Here is a 16,714-nt window from a genome sequence, read left to right on the forward strand (position 1 = left end):
ACATTTAGGCCCTTCCCTGGGGTCCAATAGTTAGGACTCCATACTGCCACTGCAGGGGGCACAGGTTCAATCCTGGGTTGCAGAACCAGGATCCTGCAGCCACACGGTGTGGTCAAAAAAATTAAAAAAAAATTTTTTTAATAAAGATGAACATTTAAATTTGTTTTAATTATTTTTTTTAGGTCTGCAGGCTCTGCATTCCTATGTACCAGGTTGTGAGTGCGTAGATGTAGTAGTTTGAGGTTTAAGAATTTAGGGTAAAAAGATGTGACCTGGGGCCAGTGAAGGCACCACAGTTGATCATTTAAACACAGTATGAGCTCACTGAATATTTAAGAATGAGTGACAGGAATTTTTATTTTTTCGAGAACAGAAGATATTTACATTATCCATCACTAATATGTCCGTCACCATCTCAAATAGAATTTAAGTGGTGAAGGCTACATGAACAGCTTAAAGGATTCAAACCTGTTGTTGAGTGAAAAAGGACACCGTATCTAAGTAATCATTAGAAGGTTTACATTTTAAAAAGAAGAAGGGATCGTGGTGTTTTCTGATTATCCAAAATTCTTATGGCTCATTTTGGCACTTCAGTCATATTGACTCTTTGCCACCCTATGGACTGTAGCCTGCCAGGCTCCCCTGCCCATGGAATTTTTTCAGGCAAGAATACTGGAGCGGGTTTCCATGCCCTCCTCCAGAGGATCTTCATAACCCAGAGATCGAACCCACATCTCCTGCATTGCAGGCAGAATCTTTACCAATGAGCCACCCGGGAAGCCCTTGCCTAACATGGACTGCTGCTGCTGCTGCTAAGTTGCTTCAGTCGTGTCTGACTCTGTGCGACCCCATAGACAGCAGCCCACCAGGCTTCCCCATCCCTGGGATTCTCCAGGCAAGAACACTGGAGTGGGTTGCCATTTCCTTCTCCAATGCAGGAAAGTGAAAAGTGAAAGTGAAGTCGCTCAGTCGTGTCCGACTCTTAGCGACCCCATGGATTTCAGCCTACCAGTCTCGGTCCATGGGATTTTCTAGGCAAGAGCACTGGAGTGGCTTGCCATTGCCTTCTCCACTAACATGGACTAGAAGACAAATAAAGCCATAGTGCAAAGCATCCACCCCAAGCCCTCTATACCTGATTTTCTAGCCTACCCTTACCTCTATGATGCTCCCTACTCAACTATTTTTCCATCAGTTGCACCTACTGATGAAGAAATCAATAGACAGTTCCCAGATTACAGTCTTTGGTATTGGTTTGAAATGCCCAAAGGTCAGCCAGGGCAGCCAAGGTCAGCCAGCAACTGGTCACTTTCCCAGGGGCTGGAGGAATGGCTGAGATTCACTCCTTTAATATGTTCGTCATACGTCTTACGATCACCTTGTAATCAAGCATTGATTCTTAATCTGTATAACTTCTGATTTTGGACTCTTGGTAGGATCCTCAAGCAAAATGCCATGAGGACACCTCACAGACATGAGCCCTGCTCAGGAGCCAAAACATTAGAACAAATAACACGTGATGGAACTGAGGACAAAGAAGTGGGAAATTGGCACCAAAAAACTTTCAGGATTGGCAGGGAGACCTTGAAAGTGCTAAGACCGAACATTTTACCAAGGGAAAAAAAAAAAAAAAGTGACCTTTACAAAGCGGTGTGCATGTGTTTTATGAAAAAATTTTATAAACTGAAAATGTTGATTTTCAGTCATTACTGATGAAATTAAGAAACAGAAGAAATACTAAACACAGTGAAACTAGGTCATCAAGGATAATCTAGGCCAAATTTGATTAATATATCATATAAGAACTTAAAACTACAGACCAAAATGCCATATGCTTATTTAACAGGGCACTGCCTTCTGCTTCTATATAAATTTGTCTCTATCTACTTGAGAAATCAGTTTCTCTTTTCAGTACTGAGTAGTAGAGTAGAAGTGAAATCCTAGGTCAAGCAGCTAAGTAGTTTCAAAGCTGAAGTTGTTGATATATTTGGAGTCTGAGTAACCCCCAACCGCATGAGTTGTCCCTTCCGTGGCTTTGGGAACAGTTGGGTCAGCTAATAACAACTGAACGGCTGAACTGCCTGGGAAGCCTGTATGGTAGGCAAGTTGAAGGGGGCCAGTAGCGTGGCACTGCTGACCTGCAGCGGGTCACAATGGTAGTCAGCGGTCTCCATGGTAATGTCTCTGAGCCATGAGGTCGGAACTGTGGGATTAATGACATCCCACGACTGGAGCAACCATAGTGCTGAGAACAGCTTTGACTACGGTAAGTCATCCCTGGACCTGAGATATAAATGAAAAACTGGAAGAACTCAATTCATACTGAGGACAAATGCAGGAGATTCTGGAGGGCAAGTCTTTCGTGTGAGATCCTGCAGGGTCTTTTCACTTTCTCCCCATTTGCGGTCCCCACAGTGGTACCAACAAGGGAGGAAAGGCCAGAAAAAGTGATTCTGAGAATGGATTAGACAGAAACCAAGAAAGAAAGAATGTGAATTCTGTGACCGCAAGTTATTCCTTGAAACTGTGTCTTAAATTAGCTGTTGACCGCCTTTGTGTATTTAAGGAAGCATCATTTGGTTAGAGTTGCCCAAAAGAATGTAGACCATTGCCCGAGTGATCTGGGTGGCCATCCTGAAAGAGTTGGAAATGCGTTTTTGTTTCATTTAGGTGGTTCCGGGAAGAAACTTTTCCAGGACCTATGTATGGGTACAGCTGTTTCCCCTGATCAGTATCCTTGCAGCACCCAAGTAAGACTAAAATTATCAGATATATTTTGTTCTATCTCTGGCCACTGCTAACTGCATTCTTTGTTTCCTTTATAACAAAAAGTATCTACTCTTTTCTTCTACAGTGACGATATTCATTTCTTGATCATTTCACCTTCCAGTCATTGAAAGATTGCAATCCAAGTCACCAGGATTTTCCACCTGACTTTCCCACAGGAAAATAAGCACTTAAAAGCAGTTTGACTCTTAGCGTCTTTCATTTCTCAAGCATCTCAAGATAAGCTCTGTTTAAAATCTTTAGAATTTCCATCCTAGGCCTCTATACATTCTGGCTGCTTCCTCTCAGAGGCTAAGGACACGTTATTTTCATTTTCAAGGACTATAGGCTAGTAAAGGAGGGATAACATAATTCATTTTCACTGCGGGAAAAGTAAATCACTTAGTAGTCAAAAGACTACTTACTTGATGGACTACCTTACTTAACTGTTTCTCTGAGAACTTAATCCCCTAACAAGGTATATGAAGTTGCTCAGTCGTGTCTGACTCTTTGCTATCCCATGGACTATAGCCTACCAGGCTCCTCCATCCATGGAATTTTTCAGGCAAGAGTACTAGAGTGGGATGCCATTTTCTTCTCCAGGGGATCTTCCCAACCCAGGGATCAAACCCAGGTCTCCCACATTGCAGGCAGACGCTTTACCATCTGAGCCACCAGGGAAGCCCAGCAAGGTATAAAAAAAGCCAAAATTACAAAGAAAATTATTAGATACAGGCGACTTGTCAATGGCAATTCTCTTATTATTTAAAGTTCTAATTTAGGCCTCCCTAAACACTTTTGCTCCACGTTTTTATATGTGTTTAAACATATATATGTTGGAACCTCCGTAAACTAGCAGTGAGAGGCAGCTTTATACTGGAGCATTGTGTCTGCACCTGCTTAAACGTTTGGAACGCAATTAGGAAGCCCTCAGTGAAAAATATCTGAGAAGCCAAATAGTAGTAAAGTTCATGCACGGGACTCTACAGAAAATATACTCGGTTTTCCCTATTTCATATACCATTTAATATACTCGGTTATTTGGTCTCCAGAGTCCACAGCAAACCAAATGATGAGAGCAGCTGACAAGGAGAGATGGCTGTCATTTTATGTCGGCAGCTATGAAAAGTGGCAGACCTGTGTTCGATCCCTGGGTCGGGAAGATCCTCTGAAGAAGGAAATGGCAACCCACTCCAGGACTCTAGCCTGGAGAATCCCAGGGACAGAGAAGCCTGGCATGCTAAAGTCCATGGGGTCGCAAAGAGTCGGACATGACTGAGCGACTGTTACTCACACACTCACTCATAAGAAGTGGCAGCTGAACTGACAGGAAAAATGAAAAAGAGAAAACTTCTAAAAGCCAGGCAGATATAAGACCTCAAATTCCAGAGGTGCAGAACAACTTTATTTCAGGACAAGCACCTCTAAGTGCCCTCTGTAGTCATCTGTTTCAACAACAGAGAGATAACTGACTTAATTATCCTCAAAGCTTGGTGCTGGAAAGATTTCTTGGGACTCGGCCCAACTCTCCCAATTCACAGATGAAGAGGTGGAGGCCTAGGGAAGCTCCAGGGGCCCAGGTCAGCATTGTAGCTGGTTAGTAGTGGAGCTGTAGTTGGAACCAGTTTTATTCTGACCCCAATACACGTTTTTCTTGACAAAATGGTTGAAGCCTCATTGGTTAAAGATGAGGATTGACTGAGATAAAGTATAGAAAGTTCACACAAAAACAGAAAGAAATTGAAATCTTGTTAGCTATTATTATGAATTTTTAAATCTGATCTAAAAGACTCTGATGTTGGGAGGGATTGGGGGCAGGAGGAGAAGGGGACGACAGAGGATGAGATGGCTGGATGGCATCACCAACTCGATGGACAAGAGTTTGGGTGAACTCCAGGAGTTGGTGATGGACAGGGAGGCCTGGAGTGCTGCAATTCATGGGGTTGCAAAGAGTCAGACACGACTGAGCAACTGAACTGAACTGAAACAATGGTTGAGCATTTTTAATACGAATCTTTTAAATATTGTTTCTTCTTCTGAAAATTAATTTCCATGAAGCAACCCATTCTTGGGTGCTAAAATGTCACCTCTTCAGAAAGGTTCTCCCTTGATCACCCTGTTAAAAACAGTGCCTCTTTCTTTTACTTTCTATCTCCTTACCTTGGTTTAATATGTCTTATAACCTACCACCATAAGAAGTTATATATCAGTTCAGTTCAGTTGTACAGTCATGTCCGACTCTTTGCAACCCCATGGACTGCAGCACCCCAGGCTTCCCTAGAGTTGGCTTAACCAACTTCCGGAGCTTGCTCAAACTCATGTCCATTAAGTCGGTGATGCCATCCAACCATCTCATCCTCTGTCATCCCCTTCTCCTCCTGCCATCAGTGGTTTCCAGCTTCAGGGTCTTTTCCAATGAGTCAGTTCTTTGCATCAGGCAGCCAAAGTATTGGAGCTTCAGCATCAGTCCTTCTAATGAATATTCAGGACTGATCTCCTTTAAGATTGGTTGGATCTCCTTGCAGTCCAAGGGACTCTCAAGAGTCTTCTCCAACACCTCAGTTCAAAAGCATCAATTCTTTGGTGCTCAGCTTTTTTCCATAACTTTGACTAGATGGACCTTTGTTGGCAAAGTGATGTCTCTGCTTTTTAATATGCTGTCTAGGTTGGTCATAGGTTTTCTTCCAAAGAGCAAGCATCTTTTAATTTCATGGCTGCAGTTAGCATCTGCAGTGATTTTGGGAGCCCAAGAAAATAAAGTCTGTCACTGTTTCCATTGTTTCCCCATCTATTTGCCATGAAGGGATGGGACCAGATGCCATGATCTTCGTTTCTTGAATATTGAGTTTAAAGCCAGCTTTTTCATTCTCCTCTTTCACTTTCATCAAGAGGCTTTTTAGTTCCTCTTCACTTTCTGCCATAAGGGTGGTATCATCTGCATATCTGAGGTTATTGATATTTCTCCTGGCAATCTTGATTCCAGCTTGTACTTCATCCAGCCTGGCATTTCACATGGTGTACTCTGCATATAAGTTAAATTAGCAAAGTGACAATATACAGCCTTGATGTACTTCTTTTCCAATTTATATATATATATATATATATGTGTGTGTGTGTGTGTGTGTGTGTGTATACACAAATATATACATATATATATATATATATATATATATATATACAAACACACATATGTATAAAGGCTTTCCTGGTGGCTCAGTGGTAAAGAATCTGCCTGCCAATGCAGGAGACAGAGGTTCAGTCCCTGGGTTGGGAAGATCCCCTGGAGAAGGAAATGACAAACCACTCCAGTATTCTTGCTTGGGAAATCCCATGGACAGAGGAGACTGATGGGCTATAGTCCACGGGGCCACAAAGAGACACACGACTGAGCCACTGAACTGAACAATAAATTATACACACACACACACACACACACATAAATGTAACTTATTATAACAAGCCTAAATTGTAACATATAACGAAATCCCTTTATAATGATGGTGTTTATATATAAGTACCAATATTCCCACCTTAAACTGAGTTCTATCAAGATTTTCTATCTGTAGTTAGGTTTTAAGAGGAAATATTTGGGCTGTGGTAGAGGTGAATTCATGTAACACAAGAATTCTTTTTTTTTTTTTAATTTATTTTAATTGGAGGCTAATTACTTTACAATATTGTAGTGGTTTTTGCCATACATTGACATGAATCAGCCATGGGTGTACATGTGTCCCCCATCCTGAACCCCCCCCACCTCACTCCCCATCCCATCCCTCAGGGTCATCCCAGTGCACCGGCCCTGAGCTCCCTGTCTCATGCATCGAACCTGGACTGGCGATCTATTTCACATATGGTAATATACATGTTTCAACGCTATTCTCTCAAATCATCCCACCCTTGCCTTCTCCCACAGAGTCCAAAAGTCTGTTCTTTACATCTAACACAAGCATTCTTATAAGACAGTTTCAATGTCACTGTTACTGGACATGGCATATAAAAATTAGAACACCTTCCTGAATCTTCCCATTTACTTTCTATGTTCTTTAAAAGGGCCTGGACTATTATCTCTGATGATCAAGCAAAAACTTAAGTGTAAACAAAATTTAGATAACAGCTTAGATTGAGATGGGAAAAGAATAGCATTTGACATCTTAGTTTTGATTTGATCTTGTGATCTAATTTCTTTAAATGATCATTTTAATTCCATATTGTTAAAGCATGGTTTCTAAGTGAGTTTGAGAAGTAGATGAGATTGTAAGAAGGCTGATAGTTAAGATTTAGAGAAAATAGTATTTCCTCAGCACCACCACCACTACTACATCTCCTGAAACATGAAAAATAAAAATAGGGAGACTTCCCTCATGGTTCTGTGGTTAAGACTTCACCTTCCAATGCTGCAGGTGCACCAGTTTGATCCCTGGTCAGGGAACTAGATCTCACATGCCTCATGGGCCAAAAAACCCAAACAGAAAACAGTAACAATATTGCAACAAAAGCAGTAAAGACTCTAAAAATGGTCCACATCAAACAAAATCTTTTTTAAAAATCCCCTCAAATAAAATGCTGTGCAATTGACATTTAACATTTGTACCTACTTGTTCCTTTGACTACCTTTACTTTCGCCCTTAGTGGACTCCTAGATGTTAAAACAGCCCTTGCAAACAGATCAAAGGAAATTAGAATATAAGGGGACAAGTTCATTGTGCCAGTTCCCTCTTATGATGATATGTGTGTTATGTACGAATTAGAAACCTCCTGCCTGACCTCTAGTGTTAGGATGTCTCAAGGCTGAGTCCTTGGCCCCCTTCTCTCTTCCCCAGGCAACATCACCCACTTCCACAGCTTTAAATGCCATGAATGTGATGGCTGAAGTTGGCATTTCCAGCTCTGCCCTCCTCCTTGATCGCCTGGCCTCTCTGTCCAACTACTTGCTGGACATTGTCACCCAGGTGCTTAGTGGCATCTCGAATTCACCATGAACAAAACCCAACTCTTATTTTCTTCTCTCCAGACCTTACCCTTAAAAGATCTTCATCTAAATTCCATCACCCGTTCTCAGACCCCAAACCTAGGTATGCTTGATTCGTCCATCTCATCTTCATCAGAGAAGGATCCACCATAACGCTTGTGAAGTTTCATCTGCCATGCCTTCCACACGCACAGGACCCTTGCAAGGCACCCCATTTTGTGTTTGGGTTTTCATTTTTCTTACAGAGGGCCCTCAACTTGTGTGTATTTCAGGTCCCATTAAACTTGGATCTGCCTCTGCACCCTACCTCCTGCCCTATTTTGTAAGAAAAGTATTTCAAGCCACCACCTTCTCTGACCTCGAGTACAACAATGACCTCCTGATGTTCCCCAGCTTCCTCACTTCCCTCTATATAGCAGCCAGAATGATCTTTTGAAACTGTTTTCTAGTCGTACCCCTTACTTAACCCACTGGCTTCCCCTTCCACTTAAAATAAGTCGTACCATGGAACCATCACAATGCCTGTGGTCATCTGGTCCTTGCTTAGCTCCCAGTCCTTTCTCTGCACAGCTGACTCCCCTCTAGCTGTCCCCTTCTTTCCTTGCTGGAATATACCGCAGTCTTTTTTGCCTCAAGGCTTTTGTACTAGCCCTTTCCCTGGCTGAAGGGAATTTCCCCCATTTCTTCACTTGTCACCTCATCATTCCAGTCTCCCTGGTGGCTCAGACGGTAAAGTGCCTGCCTGCAGTGCGGGAGACCAGGGTTCGATCCCTGGGTTGGGAAGATCCCCTGGAGAAGGAAATGGCAACCCACTCCAGTACTCTTGCCTGGAAAATTCCATGGACTGAGAGGCTCCTCAGAGCCTTCTAGGCTACAGTCCGTGGGGTCGCAAAGAGTTGGACACGACTGAGCAACTTCACTTTCGCTTTTCATCAAGTCTCAGCTCAAACGTCACCTCCCCTCAGAAGACTGTGTCCTTTGGGTGGAGATTCAGCTCCACCCCAGTCATTCTTGATCCCATTATCCCCTTCTTTTCACTTGTCACAATAAGAAACTATCTACTCAGTTTTCTTTATTGTCTGACTTCTTTCAAAAGATTATGTACTCCCTGAAGGTTCACTTGCTCACCACTGAATCCCCACAGCCTAGCAGTATCTACTGCAGAGAAGGTTCCCATAAAGTATTTGCTAAATAAATGCACAAGTGAAATGTGTGTTAAATAAAGAAGAGGTACTACACATAGTGTCAGTAGGATTGAGGAATACGAACTTTTTATGAAGTTTTTTTTCACTTCTTCCTTACTAACTGTAGACTGTTAAAACTTTATCTTTCCAGTGGATGCAAATTTGAGATGTGAATTGATGTCACAATTAATATTCCACTCTGTACAGAATCATAATATGTGAGCTAAAATGTATATGGCATTGTGTCCAAACTGTACGGTATTTGTCATACGTAGCAAGTAAATGGAGAGGAAAATATACAGACTAAATCTCATCTGAATCTCCCCATTCCTCTTGCCCCCAGACATTGGTTCAGGAGTGCTCAGGTTTGAGAGTTATGAATGCCATCCATATATTCTGAACAGAACTACATATATTGTGAAAAAAAATAGGAAAAAAAATCAGTATTTGAAATCTGCATCAATTTCCTTCATCTAAGGAAAGGCATTTTTTAAAATATCCATTTTATCAGAGATATAATTCATATACCATAAAGTTCACTCTTTCAAAGTGTACAGTTGAGTGTTTAGTATATTTACAAGAGTTTCACATCCATCACCACAATCACATTCCAGAACATTTCACTCCCCAAGAAACTCCAGACCTATTACCAGTCACTCCACATTCCCTCCCCTCCTCTCTTACTCAGCGCCCTCACCTCCCGGCTCCCGGCAACCACTAGTCCATGTTCAGTCTCTCTGAATTTGCTGATTCTGGAAATTTCATAACCGTGTAACCAAAAAATATGTGATTTTTAACATTACGTTTCTTTCACTGATAATGTTTTAAAGGTTCATCCATGTTATACACTGTGTCAGTATTTCATTTTCTTTTATTGCCAAATAATACCTCATTGTGTAGACAAGCAACATTTTATCTATTCCTCGGTTGATGGACATTTGGATTGTTAATTCTTTTTGGCTATTATGCATAATGTTGCTATGACCATTTATGTACAAGTTTTGTGTAGATATACATTTCCATTTCTCTCAAGGATATACTTCAGTAGAATTGCTGAGTCATATAGTAGTTCTGTTTAACTTCTAAAGAACTGTCAAACTGTTTTCCAAATTGACTGCTCCATTTTACATTCCCATCAGCAGTGTATGAGGGTTCCAATTTCTACACCAATCTTTCCACCAGAACTTGCTATTGTCCTTTTTATTATAGTCATCCTTGTGGGTATGAAATGGTACCTCATTATACATTTCCCTAATAATTAAGGATGTTGATCATCTTTTAATGTACTTAAAGCTATCGGTATCCATATATCTTCTTTGGCGGAGTGTCTATTCAAATATTCTGCTCATTTATTAGTTTTGGGGGGTTTTTTGGCTATAGAGTTGTATAGTTCTTTATACATTCTGATATAAGTCTCTTAACAGCTATATGATTTGCAAATATTTCTCCCATTCTATGGATTGTCTTTTAATTTTCTTGATGGTTTCCTTGCAAGCACAAAAGTTGTATCTGTTTTTTTTTTTTCTTTGTCTTTTTGTGATTTTGGTGTCACATCTAAGAAACCAATGCTTAATTCAAGGCCATGAAAATTTGATCTCATGTTTTCTTCCAAGAATGTGATAGTTTTAGCTCCCACATTTAGATCCATGCTTCATTTTGAGGTCCACACACTGTGCAAGCTAGCAGTCCATTTCATTCTTTTCCACGTGGATATCATGCAAAAGATAATATCAAGTCGTACCAGCAATCTTTGTTAAAAAAAGAGTGTTCTTTCACATTGAATGGTCTTGGTACCTGTATATATCAGCATTCTCCAGAGAACCATTAGCATACATTATAGAGAGATTTATCTTAAGGAATTAGCTACCATAATCGTCAGGCCTGGCATGTCTGAAATTGTAGGGCAGGCCAACAAGTGGAAATTCAGATAAAAGTTGATTTTGTAATCTAGAGCCTGAACTTTGCAGAGCAAGTAGCAAGCTTTCTTATGTTGCCGTCTTGAAGCAGAATTGCTTCTTCTTCTGTAAACCTGTCTTTGCTGTCAAGGCCTTCCACTGGTTGAATGAGACCCACTCACCTACTGAGGGTAATCTGCTTTACTTAGATCAACTATTGTAAATGTTACTGACATCCACAATACCTTCCCAGCAACATCTAGACCAGGGTTTGACCAAACAACCAGGCTTCACAGCCTAGTCAAGATGAAATATAAGATTAACCATTACAGCACCCTTGCCAAAAATCACCTGACCACAAATGTATCACTTATTTCTAGATTCTCCACTCAATTTCGTTGATCTATATATGCCCATCCTTATGCCAGTACTGCTGTTTTGATTATTGAAGCTTTATGGTAAGCTTTACAATCAAGGTGTGAGTCCTCCAACTTTTGTTTTGTTCAAGATGTTTTAGCTATTTTGTAGTCTCTTGCAACTCATACGAATTTTAGGACCAGCTTGTCCATTTCTGGAAAAAAAAAAAAAGAAGTTGAAATTTTAATAGTTACTCCCTTGAATCTGGGCTTCCCTGGTGGCTCAGACTGTAAAGTGTCTGTCTGCAGTGCAGGAGACCTGGGTTCAATCCCTGGGTTGGGAAGATCCCCTGGAGAAGGAAATGGCAACCCACTCCAGTACTCTTGCCTGGAAAATTCCATAGACTGAGGAGCCTGGTAGGCTACAGTCCATGGGGTTGCTAAGAGTCGGACATGACTGATAATTTGAGGAATACTGCCATCTTAATATTGTCTTCAATTCATGTACATAGAATGTCTTTCCATTTATTTAGCTCTTTATAAATTTCTTTTAACTATGTTTTATCATTTTCAGTGTACGAGTCTTACTCTTGTTAAATTTGTTCCTGAGTATATTATTTTTGATGCTGTTCTAAATGGGATTTCCTTAATTTCATTGTTTTGATTGATCATTGCTAGTTTATAGCAACATAATTGATCTCTGTATATTGAGCTTGTGTCCTGCAACCTCGCTGAGTTCTAATAGCATTTTTGTGGATTCATCTGGGTTTTTTTCCATACAAGATCATGTCATTTATGAATCTCCAGTACAATGTAAAATAGAAATGATGAGAATGGACATTCTTATCTTATTCTTGATGTCAGGGAGAAAGCATTGATTTTTCCACCCAGGAAGCATGATATTAGCTGTGGGTTTTTCATCAATGGCTATTATCAGTTTAATGATGTTTCTTTCTTTTCCTAGTTTGTTGAGTGTTTTTCGTTATGAAAGGGTGTGGGATTCTGTCAAAGGCTTTTTCTGCATCATTGAGAGAACATTGTGATCTTTGTACTTTATTCTATTACTATGATATATTACATTGATTGATTTCCTTATGTTATACCAACCTGGCATTCCTGGGATTAACTCACTTGGTAATACTATATAATTCTATTATATGTTGCTGGATTCACTTTCCTAGGATTTTGTTGAGAACTTTCGCATCAATATTTATATTGGTAAGTGGCTCTTCTGAGCTGTCTTTAGTTTTGGTATCGGGTTAACATTAGCCTCATAGAATAAGTAAGTGTTCACTACACTCCTGTTTTTTGAGTTTAAGAAGGATTGGAGCTAACTCTTCTTTGAATGTTTGGTAGAATTTACAGTGAGTCCTGGAATTGTGAAAAGTTTTTTTTTAATTATTAATTCGATCTCTTTTCTATTCCAATTTTCTATTTCTTCTTGAATTTACTTTCAAAGTTGAGATGAGATTTTCTAAGAATTTCCCCACTTTATTTAGGTTATTTAATTTGTTAGCATATGATTCCTCACAGTATCCCCTAATAATTCTTTTTATTTCTGAAAGTTTAATAGTGATCCCCTCTTGTCTTATTTTATTTTGGGGAGCTGTGCCTCGAGGGTTGGGGGATCTTAGTTCCCTGACCAGGGGCTGAATCTGGGCCACTGCAGTGAAAGCACCAAGTCCTAACCACTGTGCTGCTGCTGCTGCTGCTGCTGCTAAGTCACTTCAGTCGTGTCCGACTCTGTGTGACCCCATAGATGGCAGCCCACCAGGCTTCCCCGTCCCTGGGATTCTCCAGGCAAGAACGCTGGAGTGGGTTGCCATTTCCTTCTCCAATGCATGAAAGTGAAAAGTGAAAGTGAAGTCGCTCAGTTGTGTCCAACTCTTAGCGATCCCATGGACTGCAGACCACCAGGCTCCTCCATCCATGGGATTTTCCAGGCAAGAGTACTGGAGTGGGGTGCCATTGCCTTCTCCGCCTAACCACTGTACCACAAGGGAATTCCCTCCTTTTTTATTTCTAATTTTAGTAATTTGAATCTTCTTTTCTTGATCAACCAAGCCCAAAATTTATCAATTTTTTGACTTTTCAAAGAATAAAATTTTTTTTCTATATTGTTTTTCTATTCTCTATTTCCTTTATTTCCTTTCTTTTTATTTCTTCTTCTTACTCTGGGTTTAGTTTGCCCTTTTCCTAGTTTCAAAGAAATTAGATTATTGATTTGAGATCTCTCTTCCTTATTAATAAAGATCCTTACAACTCTGAATCTTCCTATGAGAATTGTTTTCACTGTATCCCCTAAGTTTTGGTATCTTATGTTTTCATTTTCCTCCATCTCAGGACTTTCTAATTTCTCTTGTGACCTCGTTTATTTAGGAGTGGGATGATTAATTTCTACTTATTTGTGAATTTCCTTTGTTCTTGATCTCTAATATCATTTTACTGTGGATGGAGAACATACTTCACATGACTCCAATCCTTTTAAGCTCACCGAAGCTTGTTTTATGGTCTAACATATGACCGATCCTGGAGAATGTTCCCCATGCACTTGAGAAGAATGTGCATTCTGCTGTCACTGGCTGGAGTGCTACAGAGAGACGTCTGTTAGGTCTTCTATTTATTGTTGCTTTTCTGCCTAGTGGTCCTACTCATTATTCAAAGTAAAAATTGAAGTCTCCAACTATTTTATTGAATTTCCCTCCAGCTTATTAAAGCTTTACTTCATGTATTTTGGGGCTCTGTGGGTAGGTACATATGTTTATAATTGTTAAGTCTTCCAGACTGATTGACACTTTTATCACAATAAAATGTCCTCCTTTGTCTCTGATAACAATTTCATTTTAAAATGTATTTTATCTAACATTAATATAGCCATTTCAACCCTTTTTTGGATACTGTTTGCATGTATATCTTTTTCTAGTCTTTTACTTTTAACCTATTTGTGTTCTAAGGAACAACATTAAACTTAAAAACTAAACTGTTGTGCTAAGTATATTTTTGTCTCAGGTATTAAAATGCAGCAAATGATGGCTTTAAAATCCATTTACCACATTTAAATGAAAATATCTAAAAAATAAAAGATAGTCTTCCACCCCCCACTCCCCATCTCTTAACCAGTCCTTGATTTAACCCATAACGGTTTATTCCACAGGATTAAATCTGGAGTCTTACTTACCTTCTAAAGGTTCACCAATCCATTTATTGTCAAACCAGCAGGGAAAGGAAATTCCTAAGCAAGGAACACTGCTCAGAAAGTACTGTACCATGTCTCCAAATCCCTGAGAATCAATTCTGGAAAACTGGAAGCAACGGAGAGCACTATAAGGTAACTGATTTTCACTTGAGTTCCTAAATCTAAGTGAACAGAGTACTCAGGACACCTGAGTTAGTTTTATTATTTTATTCTCTGGGAAAGCACTGTCCAATAAAAATATAACATGAACAAATGCAAATCACATATGTAAATTTTAAAGTTTCTAGTAGCCACATATTATTAAAAAGAAAAAAAAAGCCAAATTTATTTATTATTTAGCTAATAATTATAGTTTATTAATAAATATATTTTATTTAACCCAGTATAATATCATTTCTACACATGACTAATACAATATTATTATTCTTTGCTGTTGTTCAGTACTAAGTCATGTTCAACTCTTTGCAACCCCGTGGACTGCAGCACACCTGGCTTCCCTGTCCTTCACTATCTCCCAGAGTTTTCTCAAATTCATGTTATTCTTAATTTCCTATCGAGTCTCTGAAATTTACACTTAAAGCACAATTTAATGAAAGCCAGCCACTTTTCAGATGATTAACAGCCATAGTCACTAATGGCTACCACACTGGACAGTGCAACAGTAGTATTTAAAGCTGAGAATTAGCCTTGAAATCCTCTATGATGACCAAATCAAACCTAAAATTTTTTTCTTAACCACAACTATTGTCCATTGCTTATATAATAGGAGCAAAAAAATGTAATAACCTAACAGGTGGTACAATCAGAATTAAATTTACAAAATGTGGAAGTTCCAATCTGCGTTGGTTCAACAGACTGCATGGAACAGACTGGTTCCAAATCAGGAAAGGAGTACGTCAAGGCTGCATATTGTCACCCTGCTTATTTAACTTATACGCAGAGTATATCATGTGAAATGTCAGGCTGGATGAAGAACAAGATGGAATCAAGATTGCCAGGAGGAATATCAATAACCTCAGATACGCAGATGACACCACCCTTATGGCAGAAAGCGAAGACTAAAGAGTTTCTTGATGAACGTGAAAGAGGAGAGTGAAAAAGTTGGCTTAAAACTCAACATTCAGAAAAGTAAGATCATGGCATCCAGTCGAATCACTTCATGGCAAATAGATGGGGAAACAATGGAAACAGTGACAGACTTTATTTTGGGGGGCTTCAAAATCACTGCAGATGGTGACTGTAGCCATGAAATTAAAAGATACCTGCTCTGTAGAAGAAAAGCTATGACCAACCTAGACAGCATATTAAAAAGCAGAGACATTACTTTGCCAACAAAGGTCTGTCTAGTCAAAGGTATGGTTTTTTCAGTAGTCACGTATGGATGTGAGAGTTGGACTATAAAGAAAGCTGAGTACTGAAGAACTGATACTTTAAACTGTGGTGTTGGAGTAGACTCTTGAGAGTCCCTTGGACAGCAAGGAGATCAAACCAGTCTAGCTAAAGGAAATCAGTCCTGAATATTCACTGGAAGGACTGATGCTGAAGCTGAAACTCCAATACTTGGGCCACCTGATGAGAAGAACTGACTCACTAGAAAAGACCCTGATGCTGGGAAACAATGAAGGTGGGAGGAGAAGGGGACGACAGAGGATGAGATGGTTGGATGGCATCACCAACTCGATGGACATCGATTTGAGTAAACTCCGGGAGTTGGTGATGAACAGGGAAGCCTGGAGTGCTGCAGTCCATGGGGTCACAAAGAGTTGGATATGAATGAGCGACTGAACTGACTGAATCTGCATTGGTAATGATTTGTAACATTTATTAAGCATTTGCTCTGTGCCAGGCACTATGACAAGTATTTTAAAACATGGTGAAAGTTACTTCTGTTATCTCCATTTCATGGAAGAGGAAACTAGGGCTAAGAAAAGTTAATTAACTTGGGCAAGATCAAGCAGCATGTAAGTTGTGAAGTCTCTTTCTGGCTGGCTCTGGAGCCTGTAAGCCTAGCCTCCAAATTCTACTGCCTCCCTAAAATGAATCAACCACCTGCAGACATATAGTGAATTTCATATATAAAGCTATGAGAGAGAGTCCAAATTTCCCCTGCGTGTGTTCAATTCAGCAATTTGCTGAGGGCCTATTGTGTTCAGTGCCCTTGGGAATCAGGTTTCACTCACCCCTGGCTGGCATGCTCTGACTGAAACTGACTGCTTCAGAGAGGGGCTCGAACATTTTGATAAAAAGCGGCAGAAGAAATGTGAACTATTCAGCATTTTTTATTTTGAGTAAATAGCTCAACAGCTCTCAACTTTTTCTGCTTGCTCTCATCTAGGCAATTGATAACA

General features: G+C 39.9%; 2 long non-coding RNA genes across 2 annotated transcripts; one reads left to right on the forward strand and one right to left on the reverse strand.

Moving 5' to 3' along the window:
• The first annotated feature begins 1,839 nt into the window (after positions 1-1,839).
• LOC113902508 lies at positions 1,840-14,617 on the forward strand. Its single transcript, XR_003513847.1, has 3 exons — positions 1,840-2,266; positions 2,671-2,750; positions 14,387-14,617. It is a non-coding gene; the product is annotated as an uncharacterized LOC113902508 (long non-coding RNA).
• LOC113902507 lies at positions 10,432-14,437 on the reverse strand. The gene is made up of 2 exons (XR_003513846.1): positions 14,349-14,437; positions 10,432-11,385 (listed from the first exon to the last, which is right to left on the reverse strand). It is a non-coding gene; the product is annotated as an uncharacterized LOC113902507 (long non-coding RNA).
• Positions 14,618-16,714: the final 2,097 nt, after the last annotated feature.

The sequence above is a fragment of the Bos indicus x Bos taurus genome, chromosome 12 (assembly GCF_003369695.1).
Source record: "Bos indicus x Bos taurus breed Angus x Brahman F1 hybrid chromosome 12, Bos_hybrid_MaternalHap_v2.0, whole genome shotgun sequence".
Taxonomy (NCBI): Eukaryota; Metazoa; Chordata; class Mammalia; order Artiodactyla; family Bovidae; genus Bos; species Bos indicus x Bos taurus.